The sequence below is a fragment of the Cebus imitator genome, unplaced genomic scaffold, assembly GCF_001604975.1.
Source record: "Cebus imitator isolate Cc_AM_T3 unplaced genomic scaffold, Cebus_imitator-1.0 Scaffold153, whole genome shotgun sequence".
Taxonomy (NCBI): Eukaryota; Metazoa; Chordata; class Mammalia; order Primates; family Cebidae; genus Cebus; species Cebus imitator.
The window spans coordinates 197007-211420 of NW_016107468.1; the positions used below are offsets into that span (position 1 = coordinate 197007).

Consider the following 14414-nt stretch of genomic DNA (forward strand, 5'->3'; position numbering starts at 1 on the left):
CTCGCAAACCTTGTGATCTCTGGCCACGTGACTCCTGAGCAGTCAGAGATTATAAAAACATGCCTGGGTTTTAGCAGAATCCAGGCCCCTCCCATAACCCTAATCTCATGGCCTTTCCTTTTTTTTTTGAGATGGAGTTTCACACTGTCGCCCAGGCTGGAGTGCAATGGTGCCATCTCAGCTCACTGCAACCTCCACCTCCCGGGTTCAAACGATTCTCCTGCCTCAGCCTCCTGAGTAGCTAGGATTACAGGTGTACAACACCACGCTTGGCTAATTTTGTATTTTTAGTAGAGACGGGGTTTTTCCATGTTGGTCAGGCGGGTCTTGAACTCTCGACCTCAGGTGATCCACTTGCCTTGGCCTCCCAAAGTGCTGAGATTACAGGCGTGAGCCACCGCGACTGCCGCCTTTCATTAGTTTTACAAAGGTGGCTTTGGTCTCTGAGTAAAGAGCAGGTTAGGTCTAAGGAGTAACTATTATTATCCTTACTTCAAAGTTGAACTATAAACTAAATTCCTCCCCTCCTTAGCTTGGCCTGTGCCCGGGAATGAGTGAGGACAGCCAGCCCGTGAGGCTGGAAGCAAGATGGAGTCAGCCACGCTAGACTTCGCTCACTGCCATAATCTCAGCAATCACAGTTTTGCAAGAAGGCTGTGGGGAGAGCTTGTAGGTTCTGCCGGGACCTGGGAGATTCTCAGTCTATGTTTGGCTGTTCTTCTAAGCCAGAAGCTCCCTGGGGTTGGGGCCTGCCTGGGGTGAGTCTCTCCCTCCCTGCCATGCCCAGCCTAGCCAAGGCCTAGTTCAGGGCTCAGGGCACCACGTGGGGGAAGGAGTGAGGTCCTTGTGCTGAATTAGGATTTATGGCTTTGGGACCGGATGGGAGGTGTGCGCTCCGATTCAGTAGGAGCACTGCTGTGGTGTGTGTGTGGTTTGGGGTGGGGGGAGACAGGGGTAAAAGCCTATCAGAGGGAGGTCCCATCACACAAGATGGGACCAAGAGTCCAGCTGGCTCTGCCGCGACTTTCGGCACGTCACAGCCTTCCTGCACATCTCAGGGGCGGGAGGGGGACAAAGGCTGTAAGAGGTACCTGGCCCAAGCGTTGGGACTAGAACCCGTGCCAGACGGGAGTGACCAGCCCGGACGCTCAGGGCCTCCGCGCGTTCCAGCTGGGTGACCTTGACCCTCCAACTCCAGCCCCCTGCGCCCCGCAGCTCTCCCAGTGGCGGGGGGCGAAGGGGGGTAGGCGGAGGCGAGCCCAGGCTTTCTAATCCGGCGCTGGGTGGGGGGAACCGAGGGCGCCCCCGCCCCTCCGCGCAGGTCCGGGGCCGAGGGGTGCGGCGCGCTCTCCCCACCGCGGCGCCAGGTCCCCTGGGCGCAGGGGCGCGGGGTGGCGAGCGGGGGGGCGCAGGGGCGCGGGGCGCGGGGCGGGCTAATCCCGTATGTAAATGGCAGCCAATGGAGGGTGGTGTTGCGCGGGGCTGGGATTAGGGCCGGGGCGAATGGCTGGCAATCTTACTGGGATTACAGAACAAAGAGCCTCCCCGCGCTCCCGCTCTCCGCTCCGCTCCCCGCGCCGCCCCGCCCTCCGCCGCAGCCCGCGCCGGGGGTGGGGGCCGCCGAGCGCCAGCCCCCCGGCCGGCCGATCCCCCCCGCGCCCCCTCCCCGCGCCTCCCTCCCCGCCCTCGCCGCGCCGCCGTCCTCGCCTCCCTCTGCCTCTCCTTCCCCCATTCTCCCGGATTAATTAAGGAGGCAGCGGCAGGAGGCTGAGTCCTGGCCGCGGGCCGGGGCCGGGGCGCCGCTGGCAGGAGCGCTTGGGGATCCTCCAAGGTAGGAGAAACTTTTGCGGGGGGCGGGCGCCGAGGCCCTTCTCCCCGTCCCCCCCACCCCCGCCCCCGATCCCCTCCACCTCCTCCGGGGGGGCCCCCGCCCCTCCCCCTCTCAAGGTGTTACAGGAGCTGGGGCCGGCTTTTGGGTGCCCGGGGAGGCACGTGACTGGGATTATAATTCGGGCCGGGGGAGGGGAGGGACGGCCGCCCCCCACCTGCCCGGGAGGGGCCGGGAGCTGGGAGCTGTCACCCCTTCCCTCCTTGCCACCGGCCCTTCTGGAGGTGGGGGGCGTCCCGGGCCGGCGCCCGCAGGCTGCTGCAGTTGGCGAATGAGGTCAGTCGCGCTGCCCGCGGTGGCGGGCGCCGGGGTGGGAGCGGAGGGGGCTGGGAAGGCCGCGATCCCCGCCTTTCCCCCTCTTCGCCTTTCCCCGGGCTGGGCTGGCCCCTGGTCCGCGACCCCTACTCCCAGGCGGGGATCCAGCCCAGCCAGGGTTGCCCCAGCAGGGTGGTTCCTGTTGGGGACCCCCCCAAGGGGAGGGGACTGGCCTGTGTGTTGGTGGCCGCTGAACCCCGGGTGGAGGGGACTCAGAGGGTGGCAGTGCGGGGGAGCACAAAGGGCTCAGAGGAGTAAGTTGGGGGTACCCGGTCTGTGGGTGGTCTCTGAGTTCCTGCAGATGGGTGGAGAGGACAGAGGAGGGGCCGCAGGGTGCTGAACACCCACCCACCCCATCTTAAGTCCCTGGGCATGCCGGGCTTGACACCTCTCCTGGGCTCCCCACCCCTGGCCAGCAGCCAGGGAGTGGGACCCTGCCTGGCCTGGCGTGGGCCCAGGGAAGGGAGACGCTGTACAACCGGGATTTCCACCCTCCTGGCCGTGCTGGAGGGGGCTGGAGCTCTGGCATCTGGCCTGCTGACCCTGCATCCCCGGACCAAGGTCCCGCGATGGGAGTCTCCTGTGTCCCCATCCCAGCTGAAGTGAGGGGTGCTGGGACACAGGGGTGCTGCAGGGCCCGTAGGGGGAGCACTGGGTCTTGGATGGAGACTGTGCTGAGGGCACCCCGGGATGGCCCTGGGCCTGGTGGGTGAGAGTGGAGGGCAGGCCCCCACAGTTTTTGAAGGAGTGGGCATTTGCGAGGGGTTCTCTTAGAGGAGGGGAGGGGTGTCTGGAAGCTACCCTGGCCCGCTGCTGCCATGGTCTGCCTGTGTGTCTGGGTCCCCTGTGGCCGGGACTGTTCGCTCCTTGGCACTGGCCCGGGGCCTTGGGGCTTGGAAGGTGCCCCAAGCAGCTCATTTATTTCAGCAGTGTCATTCCAGAGGGGAAGGGCAGCAGCATCGATTATTTATTTGAAGCAGGAGGAGGTGGCTGGAGGTTGGTGGCTGCTGGCAGGGAGGGGCTAGGTATAAGGTAGTTAGGTGGCCGTCATGAACCGCCCTATTTGGGGCCCAGGAGGGTGTGAGATAGACTCTGACCTCTTCTGAACAGGCACTTGTGGACCGAGGGACAGGCTTGGCCCCAAGGGGACAGGGCATCGGAACCCCCATCCTGCCTCTGGGGTGTGGGAGGCTCAAGTCCACACCTTGTTCCTCCATAGCCTGCTCTGAGGGTGACCTAGAAATTGGCAGTTCTGACTCAGAGGGTCCCACAGGACCCCACGGAGGAAAACGAGGAGGGAAGGGCTGAAACTCCGCAGCCGCTCCAAGCCTGCACTCTTAAAATGTTCGAGAACTTGGGGCTGACGGTTTTGGGTCTTGGAGACAGCTTTGTAGGGGGCACGCTCAACCTACTTAGAAGGACCGTTCTCTCGATGCTGGGAGGAGGGTCATTTATTTGCAATATGCTAATCACAAATCATTGTTATCTGTTCATTGAAGGCAGCCCCCCGGGGGCCGGCTAGCCTTCTGACGAGGGGGTAGTCGAGGGGGTAGTCGTCAGCGTGTGGTGTTTGGCAATAATCTGGCAGCCATAATCGAGGGGTCTTGGGGGCAGCTGTTTCTGCAGCCTGCCTGGTTCCAGAGGCCAGGCCATCCACGGTTTGGTGACAGCTTGGTTGTTGGAACTGGGGTCTCGTGGATGGTGGGTGATGGCCTGGGATATTCGTCCTAAGCATGACCTTGCAACCACAGACCACAGCCCCCCGGTGATTCTCATTCAGGGTCCAGCCTCTGACCGCTCACTGCTCCCTCAACCCACTCGTAAATCCTGTAGTCTTGCCGTTTTCCTGAATGGCCTGACTTCCTCCCACCCCTGGTCTCTGCACACACACGGTTCCTCTTCTCTCGAGGGTTCTTCCTGCCCTTCCCCTGTGGAGGGGCTTCCTTTAATTGCCCTGCCTGGCTGGGATAGGGGTCAGCATGGTAGAATATGCCTCTTTTCCTCTCCTGCTTCATGATTTGGCCTGGCTGTGGTGTCTCTGGGCTGAAGACTTCCTCACCCTCAGGGCTGGCCATGGTACCACCTGTCTGTCCCCATCACATCCTCTCTCTCTCTCTTTTATTTATTTACTTTTTGAGACAGAGGCTTGCTTTCTGCCCAGGCTGGGGCACAGTGGTGTGAACACAGCTCACTGCAGCCTCGAACTCCTGGGTTCAAGCCACTCTCCTGCCTCAGCCTTCTGAGTAGCTGGGACCACGGGCAAGCGCCACCACACCTTAGCTAATTTTTTATTATTTGTAGAGACAGGGTCTTGCTGTGTTGCCCAGGCTGGTCTCAAACTCCTGGGCGTAAGCAGTCCTCCCACCTTGGCCTCCCAAAGTGCTGGGATAACGGGTGAGCCGTCGCGCCCAGCCAACACCTTTCCTTCCTTTGTCCCAACATTGATCTCACTTAGATGTTTACATCTCTCTCCCCGATTGCACTAGGGACAGGTAGGGATAGAGGCTCGCTTCTCAAATACTTGTTAAATGGCTACATGTTTGAGGGAATAAATGAATGAATGAATGAATGAAATCCTGCTCTTGAGCCTTGACCCAAATGGCTAAGCAGACTCTCTCCTGTTTTTCTGAAATGCTCATATCTGGGGCAAGTTCCCCACCCTGGTAGGAGTTCCAAGGTCTCTCTGTGAACTTCCTGGGGTCCCCTCTCTCCCCACGACCCCAGCCTGTGTCTTCTCCTGACCTTAACCTGGGGTCTCTGCCCCGCACTGTCGTCCTCTCTCCGTCTCTCAGTTCTCTGACTCTCACTGTTTGTAAGTATCTCTGTCTCAGATGTGTGGTGGCCAGAGTCATAGCCAGGTTCTTTGGTTCTTTGGGACAAGCCAGGGGTGTGTGCCCAGCTCCATGGGGCCTGCAGAGGCTTTAAGGGACACCCATGGAACAAGATGTGCAGGGCCAATTTATAAACAGAAGAGCAGACTAGGAACAGGGCTTGGGACCCATGCTGAGTTTAGTCTTGTCTTTTTTTCTGGAGAGGGAGTTTCGCTCTGTTGCCCAGACTGGCGTGCAGTGGCGCCATCTCGGCTCACTGCAACCTCCGCCTCCCAGGTTCAAGAGATTCTCCTGCTTCAAGTAGCTGGGATTACAGGCGTGCTCCACCACGCCTGACGAGTTTTTGTATTTGTAGTAGAGATGGGGTTTCATCATGTTGGCCAGGCTGGCCTAGAACTCCTGACCTCAAGTGATCTGCCCGCCTCTGCCTCCCAAAGTGCTGGGATTGCAGGTATGAGCTGCTGCACCTGGCCCTGAGTTTAGTTTTGATTGAGGGGCTTCCAGGAGAATATGGGGCCTCTAGTACAGGGACCCTTAGCATGACTAGAAGGGAATTTCCCAAAGGAATTCATAGCAGAGGTGGAGTGGTGGGAAGGATGGTTTTCTGGGGGAAAAGGGACGCATGAACCTGCCCAGAAGAGTTTGATGTGACAGGTGGCTGCTGGGGAGGGGGTGACAGTCTCCAAGGTGCAGGTGCTGGGGGCTCCAGGCAGGGCCTCTTGGAAGCCCCTCAGTCCCATCTCATGGAATCATGTGCTTTGGCTGCAGCCATGGCTCACGCCTGTAATCCCAGCACTTTGGGAGGCCGAGGCAGGTGGATCACAAGTTCAGGAGATTGAGACCATCCTGGCTAACACAGTGAAACCCGCTCTCTACTAAAAATACAAAAAATTAGCCAGGTATGGTGGTGGGCACCTATAGTCCCGGCTACTTGGGAGGCTGAGGCAGGAGAATCGCTTGAACTTGGGAGGTGGAGGTTGCAGTGAGCCAGGATTGAGCCACTGCACTCCAGCCAAGGAGACAGAACCAGACTCTGTCTCAAAAAAAAAAAAAAGAAAGAAAGAAACGTGCTTTTTGCCCAGGTTCCACACTCCAGAAGGGAGACAGGACCTTGTCACTTTCTTGGCCTGGTTTGTGAGTTCTCAGCCAGGTATCCCCTGGTGTGGCAGAGGGGCTCTTGGCCTGCAGGGGGTGTGGTAATGTGGGTTCTGGAGGCAGAAAGCTTTGCAGGAAAGCCCCCTGTCCATCACTACTTTTTTTTTTTTTTTTTTTTTTGGAGTTTCGCTCTTGTCACAGAGGGTGGAGCGGAGTGGCGCAGTCTCAGCTCACCGCAACCTCTGCCTTCCAGGTTCAAGAAACTCCGTCTCAAAAAAAAAAAAAGATTCTCCTGCCTCAGCCTCCTGAGTAGCTGGGATTATAGGCGCACGCCACCACACCCTGCTGACTTTTGTTTTTTTGGTAGAGATGGGGTTTCTCCATGTTGGTCAAGCTGATCTCGAACTCCTGACCTCAGGTGATCACCCCGCCTTGGCCTCCCAAAGTGCTGGGATTACAGGTGTGAGCCACTGCGCCCAGCCCCATCATCACTTCTTCACCTACCCTATTTTGGAAGCTCTCTGTCCCCTTGTCCTGCAGAACTGATCCATCCTTGGTCCTGTTCCCTTCCCTCTGGGTCAACCTGCACCTGGGTTTGTGGCTTTGTGAGTGTGAATGGGGCCAGGGCTGTAGGAACCTGGGTTCCTGCCCTGGAAATGTGCCCATTTAAGATAAGTTAGGGCCGGCTGTGGCGGCTCACGGCTCACGCCTGTAATCCCAGCACTTTGGGAGGCCGAGGCGAGCAGATCATCTGAGGTCAGGAGTTCGAGACCAGCCTGGCCAACATGGTGAAACCCCATCTCTATTAAAAATATAAAAATAGCCAGGCATAGTGGCAGGTGCCTGTAATCCCAGCTACTCGGGAAGCTGAGGCAGGAGAATCACTTGAACCCAAGAGGCGGAGGTTGTGGTGAGCTGAAACCGTGCCACTGCACTCCAGCCTGGGTGAAAAGAGCAAAACTCCATCTCAAAAAAGAAAAAAATAAATAAGATACATGTCCTGAACGAAATGGGTGAGGATGCTTTATCTTACACGATCTTAGGGCTACTGAGGGAATGTCTCAGGCAGTGAACAGAACTCTCATTTCAAACGCCCTTCCCCTCGCCCCTGAGCCGGGGCCTGGCTGACCCGGAGCTATTTGCGTGCTCACCTGTTGCCCTCCTTCAGGACCACCTGCTTCGAGTTGCCAGATTTAGCAAATAAAAATAAGGATGCCCGGCTAAAATTGGATTTCAGACGAGCAAGGACTCATGCAATATTTGGGGCGAACGTCTAGCTAAAAGTGAGCTGTTGTTGTTCGTAGTTCAGACTGAACGGGAGGCTCGCACTTTGCTCTGGCAACCCCACAGCTGCTGTCTTTGGGGCGGTGGGACGGATAGGCGTTGGGGAGGGGCCAGAGGTATGTGTGGCTGATCCTGGAGTTGGGGTCAGGGCTCCGTGGAGGCCCCGGCTATGATCTGGAGTGAGTTTGAATCAGGTGGAGCTGATTCACTGATTTGTGGCCTTTCTAAAAAAAATTTGTATTGAAATGAGGTCTCAGTGTCACCCAGGCTGGAGTGCAGTGGCGCAATCTTGACTCACTGCAGCTTCCACCTCCCTGGCTCAAGTGATCCTCCTGGCTCAGTCGCCCGAGTAGCTGGGACCAAGGCACACACCACCATACCCGGCTAATTTTTTGTATTTTGGGGTTTCACCATGTTGCCCAATCCCTGAGCTCAAGTGATCCGCCCGCCTCAGCCTCCCAAAGTGCTGAATTACAGAAGTGAGCCACTGTACCCAGCCACCAGAGTCCTTTTTAATTTATTTTATTTTATTTTATTTTTCAAGACATAGTCTCGCTCTGTCACCAGGCTGGAGTGCAGTGGTGTGATCTCGGCTCACCGCCACCTCCGCCTCCCTGGTTCAAGTGATTCCCCTGCCTCAGCCTCCCGAGTAGCTGGGACTACAGGCACGCGCCACCACACCCAGCTAATTTTTGTATTTTAGTAGAAACGGTTTCACCATGTTGGCCAGGATGGTCTCGATCTCCTGACCTCATGATCCACCCACTCGGCCTCCCAAAGTGCTGGGATTACAGGCGTGAGCCATGGTGCCTGGCCAAATTTTTATTTTATTATATTTTTTGAGACAGGGTCTGGCTCTGTTGCCCAGGCTAGAGTGCAGTGGTGTGACCCTAGTTCACTGCAGCCTCCAACTCCTGGGCTCCATGTGACCCTCCTACCTGAGTCTCTGCAGGTGTGTACCATCCACCTAGCTAATTAAAAACATTTTGGCTCATACCCCTAATCCCAGCACTTTGGGAGGCCGAGGTGGGCGAATCACCTGAGGCTGGGAGTTCGAGACCAGCCTGACCAACATGGTGAAAACACAAAAACACAAAACTCATCTCTACTAAAAACACAAAAATTTCCTATATGAAGTGTCTGTATAGAAAAAGCAAACAAACGAAAACACAAAAATTAGCCAGGTGTGGTGCTGCATGCCTATAATCCCAGCTACTGGGAGGCTGAGGCAGGACAATTGCTTGAACCCAGGAAGTGGAGGTTTCAGTGAGCCGAGATCGCACCACTGCACAGAGTGAGACTCTGTCTCCAAAAAAAAATTTTTTTTAAGAGATGGGGTCTTGCTGTGTTGCCCAGGCTAGCCTCAAGCTCCTGCCCTCAAGCAGTCCTCCTGTCTCAGCTTCCTAAAATGATGGGATCACAGGCACTATCCTTCTGATGTCCTTGGTCGGGCTTTCTCCAGCCTGTGGCCTGAGGGTCTGGACCTCCTACTGGCCTAGGTAGCATGCAAGGTGCAGTCTAGGTGGACAAGGACTGCCCAGGGATCCCCAGTTTGGGAAGTCCTTGTCCTCAGGGATTTCTGGCCAATATGGTCCCTACGGTGTATTCAGAGATCCTGTGAGGAAAGGGTAGGAAATTGCTGGAAACACCCTATTAGACACCAAGTAAGATTTTCATTTAGGAGTGGCAAGTCCCGAACACTGGGAAAGTATCTGCAATGCCTCCCTTTCAAGGCCTGGAGACTCCATCGTGGGGGCGGTCATGGACTTGAGGGGCTGACCCCACACCTCGGAGGCTGCTGGGAATTCCTGCACTGGAGGCAGGTTCCTAGCGCCTGTGCCGCAGCCCCTGGGGTGGGGGGGTATGGGGGGGAAGGCAGGGGCAGGGGGCATGGGGTCCACGTCTGCCTTCCCCCACCTGGGCAGTTGCTTGGGTGTAAAAGGGAGATGGCTCTCCCCACCTGCCTGGACCCTAGGGTGGTGCTGTCAGTCCAAGGGACTCGGCATGGCCCCGTGGGGACTCCACAGCGTGGGTGTGTGGACCCCCCAGAGGCAAGTCTGTGGTGGAGACAGCGTAGGAGGGCCTGATTGAAGGCTTGAAGATGCAGAAGAGGCTGCATGGTTGGGGCGGGCGGGGAATCGGGGTGCAGCTTGGCCCTTTCCCCTCCTGTTCCCCGTGGCAGGGGGAGAACCCTGCCTGTCTCTTAGATGGCTGACTGAGGATAGGCCTCTTTGCTGGCTGGCGACTGCCCAGCAGGGTCTCAAGGCGCATTTTCTGGCGACTGGCAGAACCACCATCAAAGCAAGTCCGTGGTTTTTGTTTATTTGTTGTTGTTGTTTTTTTTTTTGAGACACAGTTTTGTTCTTTTGTCCCCAGACTGGAGCACAGGGTCTTCCACCTCCCGGGTTCCAGCGATTCTCCTGCCTCAGCCTCCTAAGCAGCTGAGATTACAGGCGCCCACCACCACACCTGGCTCATTTTTTTGTAGTTTTTTAGAAGAGATGGGGTTTCACCATGTTGGCCAGGCTGGTCTCGAACTCCTGACCTCAGGTGATCTGGCCACCTCGGCCTCCCAAAGTGCTGGAATTACAGGCGTGAGCCACCGCGCCTGGCCAAGTCCATATCTTTTCTCCATCTGTCTGTTGTTTCACCAGCCAGTGAGAACCTTGGCGGGGCATCAGGCCTGAGGGGGTCTCATTAGGTCCTGGTCCCCAGCCCCTGGCCAGCACATGAGAAGCGCCCACTTTATATTTTATTCTATTCAGTTTATTTTATTTATTTATTTGAGGCGTAGTCTCACTTTGTCACCCAGGCTGGAGCACAGCGGTGCGATCTCAGCTCACTGCAACCTCCACCTCCCGGGTTCAAGCGATTCTCTGGCCTCAGCCTCCCATGTTACCTGAGATTATGGGTGCATGCCACTGCACACAGCTAATTTTTGTATTTTTAGTAGAGACGGGGCTTTGCCATGTTAGCCAGGCTGGCTTCAAATTCCTGACCTCAAGTGATCCGCCTGCCTTGGCCTCTTAAAGTGCTGGGATTACAGGCGTGAGCCACCGTGCCGGCCCCACTTTATATTTTATTATAAATATTGCTGAGGAGTAAGGGCTATGCCATACCAGGAGCTCGCCTGGCTCACACCCTCATGTCACTCAACCGCCATCAAGACATAGAACAGCGCTTTGGGAGGCTGAGGCGGGAGCATGGCTTGACGCCAGGAGTTTGAGACGAACATAGAAAATATAGCAAAACCCCCATCTCTACAAGAAATAAAAAAATTAGCCAGGCAAGGTAACTTATGCCTGTAGTTCCAGCTACTCAGGGGGCTGAGGCGGGAGGATTGCTGGAGGCCAAGAGTTTGAGACCAGCCTGGGCAACATAGCAAGACCCCGTGTCTTAAAAAAAAAATTAGCCAGATGTGACCATGTGTGCCTGTCGTCCCAGCTACTTGGGAGGCTAAGGCAGGAGGATTGCTTTTTTTCAAAACTTCAAAAAAATTTTTTTGAAGCCCGTTTGTTCGTCTTTGTCTCTTATCCCAGCGCCAGCAACCACTGACCTGTCTTCTGAATCTGGCTTTGCATTTGATGAATGTCACATAAATGGGGTCGTACAGTCCAGAGCCTCTGAATCTGGCTGCACGCAGCTTGATGCGTTTATCTGCATTGCTGGGTGCAGGGGAGCTGGTCCCACTGGTCCCTGAGCAGGGTTCCATCGTGTGTATACACCACGCACCTCTAGCCACTCTCCTCTCTAGGGAAATCTAGCTAACCGGCTTGGCCGGCCCGGCATCAGCTCGGGATCCCCCAGAAGAAGGTAGTTCCTCTTTCTTATTTTCACAAAGGCACCATCTGGCTGGCAGGGGGCCTGTGGCCTGTACCCCAGTACTACGCACCCCCCCCACCTGCATCAAGAGCTGACCCCAAGCTGGGGGAGCTGTTCATCTCCGTCCTCAGAGCTGGAATTTCGTCCTCTGTTTCTGGTGACTCATACCATGAGCCCCGCGATGAAATTACACCTGCCCGCCGCTGCCCTCGGGGCCTCTGGCCCCACGCGATCCTCCCGCTGCCATCCAGGTGGGCTCTGGAGTAACTGAGGCTGTGGGGGCCGGGACAGCTGGAGGTGGAGGGCGGGGCCCGGGAGGAGAGCTGTCTGTGCCCAGGGGCGTCTTGCTGGTCTCCGAGGTACCCCCACTGCTGGGAGTCTGGGGGTTCCTGGTGAGGTGGCTCTGGTCTTCACTCCTGCAGCTGTTTAGCTTGGGGTAGAAATTCCATGTTGTCATGAAATAAGAGCAGGACTTCTGGGGGTAGGGAAGGGGGGTGTGAGGCTCTGCTGCAGGCAGGAGCATGAGTTAGGGTCAAACAGAACAGGGCTGGCTGAGTGATGTCACATCTATGGACTTTGGTTTGTTCATCTTTTTATTATTATGATCTTGAGACAAGGTCTTACTCTCATCCAAGCTGGAGTGCAGTGGCACAACCATAGCTTGCTGCAGTCTTGAACTCCTAGGCTCAGGTGATTCAGCCTCCTGAATCACTTGCAGGCACGTGCAACTACACCCAGCTGATTTTTTTATTTTGTAAAGTTGGGGTCTCGCCGTGTTGCCCAGACGGTCTTGAACTCCTGTGCTTCAGCAGTCCACCCACCTTGGCCTCCCAAAGTGCTGGGATTAGAGGGGTGAGCCACTGTACCCGGCCTGTTTATCTTTAAACGGGTGAACAGAACACTAGGTTTGCAGGACTGAGGCTCAGCTGGGTAATGTGAGCATGTGGATTTCCACGGAGGCCTGGAGGGTACCAGGGACCACCAAGGAGCAGGAGGCGGGGACATGTGAGGCTCAAGCCTCCTGTGCCCCTTTGGGCCAGAGTAGGACCACTTTTTTTTTTTTTTTTTTTTGAGACAGAGTCTCACTCTGTTGCCCAGGCTGGAGTGCAGTGGTGCAATCTCGGCTCACTACAACCTCCACCTCCCGGGTTCAAGCGATTCTCCTGCCTCAGCCTCTCGAGTAGCTGAGATCACAAACACATGCTACCACACCCAACTAATTTTTGTTTCACCATGTTAGCCAGGCTGGTCTCAAACCCTTGACCTCAAATGATCCACCCACCTTGGCCTCCCAAAGTGCTGGGATTATAGGTGTGAGCCACCACGCCCGGCCCTAGGACCACTTTTACTGCAGTGACCTGTTAGAGGTAACTCTAAATACAATTCTGGTTGCTAAATGTTTGGAACCCACTGCTACCTGTGGTCGACCCTGTGTAAACAGTGGCCATTCTGGTGAACGTTTGTGTGGCCAGCACCAGATGATGGTGGTTCACGGACTCCTGCCTGTCACTTGCCTGAGGCTGAGCCTCAGTTTGACCGTCTAGGAAATGGAACCACAGCAGGTACCTCTGCAGGGTTGCCGGGTGGGCATAAATGAAGCAGGGGGCCCGAGCAAGAGCTTGTGAGTTTCCCATTGGCAAATCCATGAATTTCCCAGGGCTCCCAGCTTCCTAAGGAAATGGAACTCCCTGGGTGATCACGTGGCCTGTGTGGTGTCTTGAGAGATTTAGGGGGTTTTTACTTTTTTTGTTGTTTTTCTTTGTTTGTTTGTTTTTGAGACAGAGTCTCCCTCTGTTGCCCAGGCTGGAGTGCAGTGGTGTGATCACGGCTCACTGCAGCCTCTGCCTCCTGGGCTCAAGCAATCCTCCTGCCTCAGTCTCCCAAATAGCTGAGATTACAGGCACCTGTCACCATGCCCAGCTAATTTTTGTGTTTTTAGTAGAGACAGGGTTTCTCCATGTTGGCCAGGCTGGTCTCGAACTCCTTGGCTCAAGGGCTTACCTGCCTCGGCCTCCCAAAGTGCTGGGATTGCAGAAGTGAGCCCGAGCCACTGCACCCAGCTGGTTTTTACTTTGTTATTTAATTTGTTGTTTGTGAAATCACTGTGGCCCTTCTCTGATGAGGGCTGCCCCAAGCAACTTCCCCCTGCACCCAACTCTTGCCTCCCACCCCTACAGAGTCCCCTAAAGTCCCCAAAGGCAGGACCCTGGGGCCAGCACTCGGTGGGAAGCCTGTGAAGAGGTTAGCCCTGTGCAGGAAGGAAGGCCCTTGGGTGCTCCTGGGTGGCTTCCTGTAGCAGACAAGACCCCCCGCCCACCCACCCGGCTCCAGGGTGGTCCTGGCAGCTCCAAGGGGCCTTGTGACTCTCTCCGTCTGATGTCTCTCTCATGTTTATCCAGGAGCTGGTTTTTCAGGCATGGCCACTTTCCGCAGCAAGGCGCAGGCAGGGAGAGGCAGGGCCCTGGGAAAGGAGGGGGTCACCCCTGCTCCCCATGCACACCCTGGCTCCCAGCTGTGGGTGCAGCCCTCTGGGCAGGTGGGCAAACCACATCCTCCCTCTTTGATCCTGGTCCACCCACCCACCTGCCCCAGGCCCACAGCTCCCTGAGATCCTCTCTTCTCAGCACATTCGCAGGAGAGATGCTCTTGGTGGCCCTGGGTCAGAAGCCAGGGCTCCCTCACTTCACAGCAGGGTGCAGTGGAACCATCAGGGTCTTTGAAGGCAGACACACCCAGGTTCAAATGCCAGCCTGACTGCTGAGTTGCTGTGTGACCACAGGCAAGTGACTGTACCTCTCTGAGCCTCATCTGAACAAACAAAGGATCATTTTCTTATGCAGTATGGCCGGGTTCTCGGGGAAATCAGTGTATTCAGTTTCGGGCAGCCAGCTGCCATCTCAGTGAAAAGCACTTTTTTCAGCTTGTCATGTGATGACCCCAGAAGCTGGCCCTGTAGGAGCCCCACTCCCCCAGACAGCAAACCCTGGACTCCATCATTCCAAGATCTGTTCTTTTCTGCTGTTGTTGAGATGGAGTCCCACTCTGTCACCCAGGCTAGAGTGCATTGACCTAATCTCAGCTCACGGCAACCTCCGCCTCCCGGGGTCAAGCGATTCTCCTGCCTCAGCCTCCTGAGTAGCTGGGATTACAGGCACATGCCACCACGCCCGGCTAATTTT

At 56.3% G+C, this 14414-nt stretch overlaps 1 protein-coding gene across 1 annotated transcript in view; it reads left to right on the forward strand.

Annotated features, from left to right (window-relative positions):
• The first annotated feature begins 734 nt into the window (after positions 1 to 734).
• GTF2IRD1 (GTF2I repeat domain containing 1) overlaps positions 735 to 14414 on the forward strand; it is a 153789-nt gene continuing 140109 nt past the window's right edge. The window contains exon 1 of the mRNA XM_037743773.1: positions 735 to 758. The gene's annotated coding sequence lies outside the window, so the exon portion shown is untranslated. The remainder of the gene's footprint in view (positions 759 to 14414) is intronic.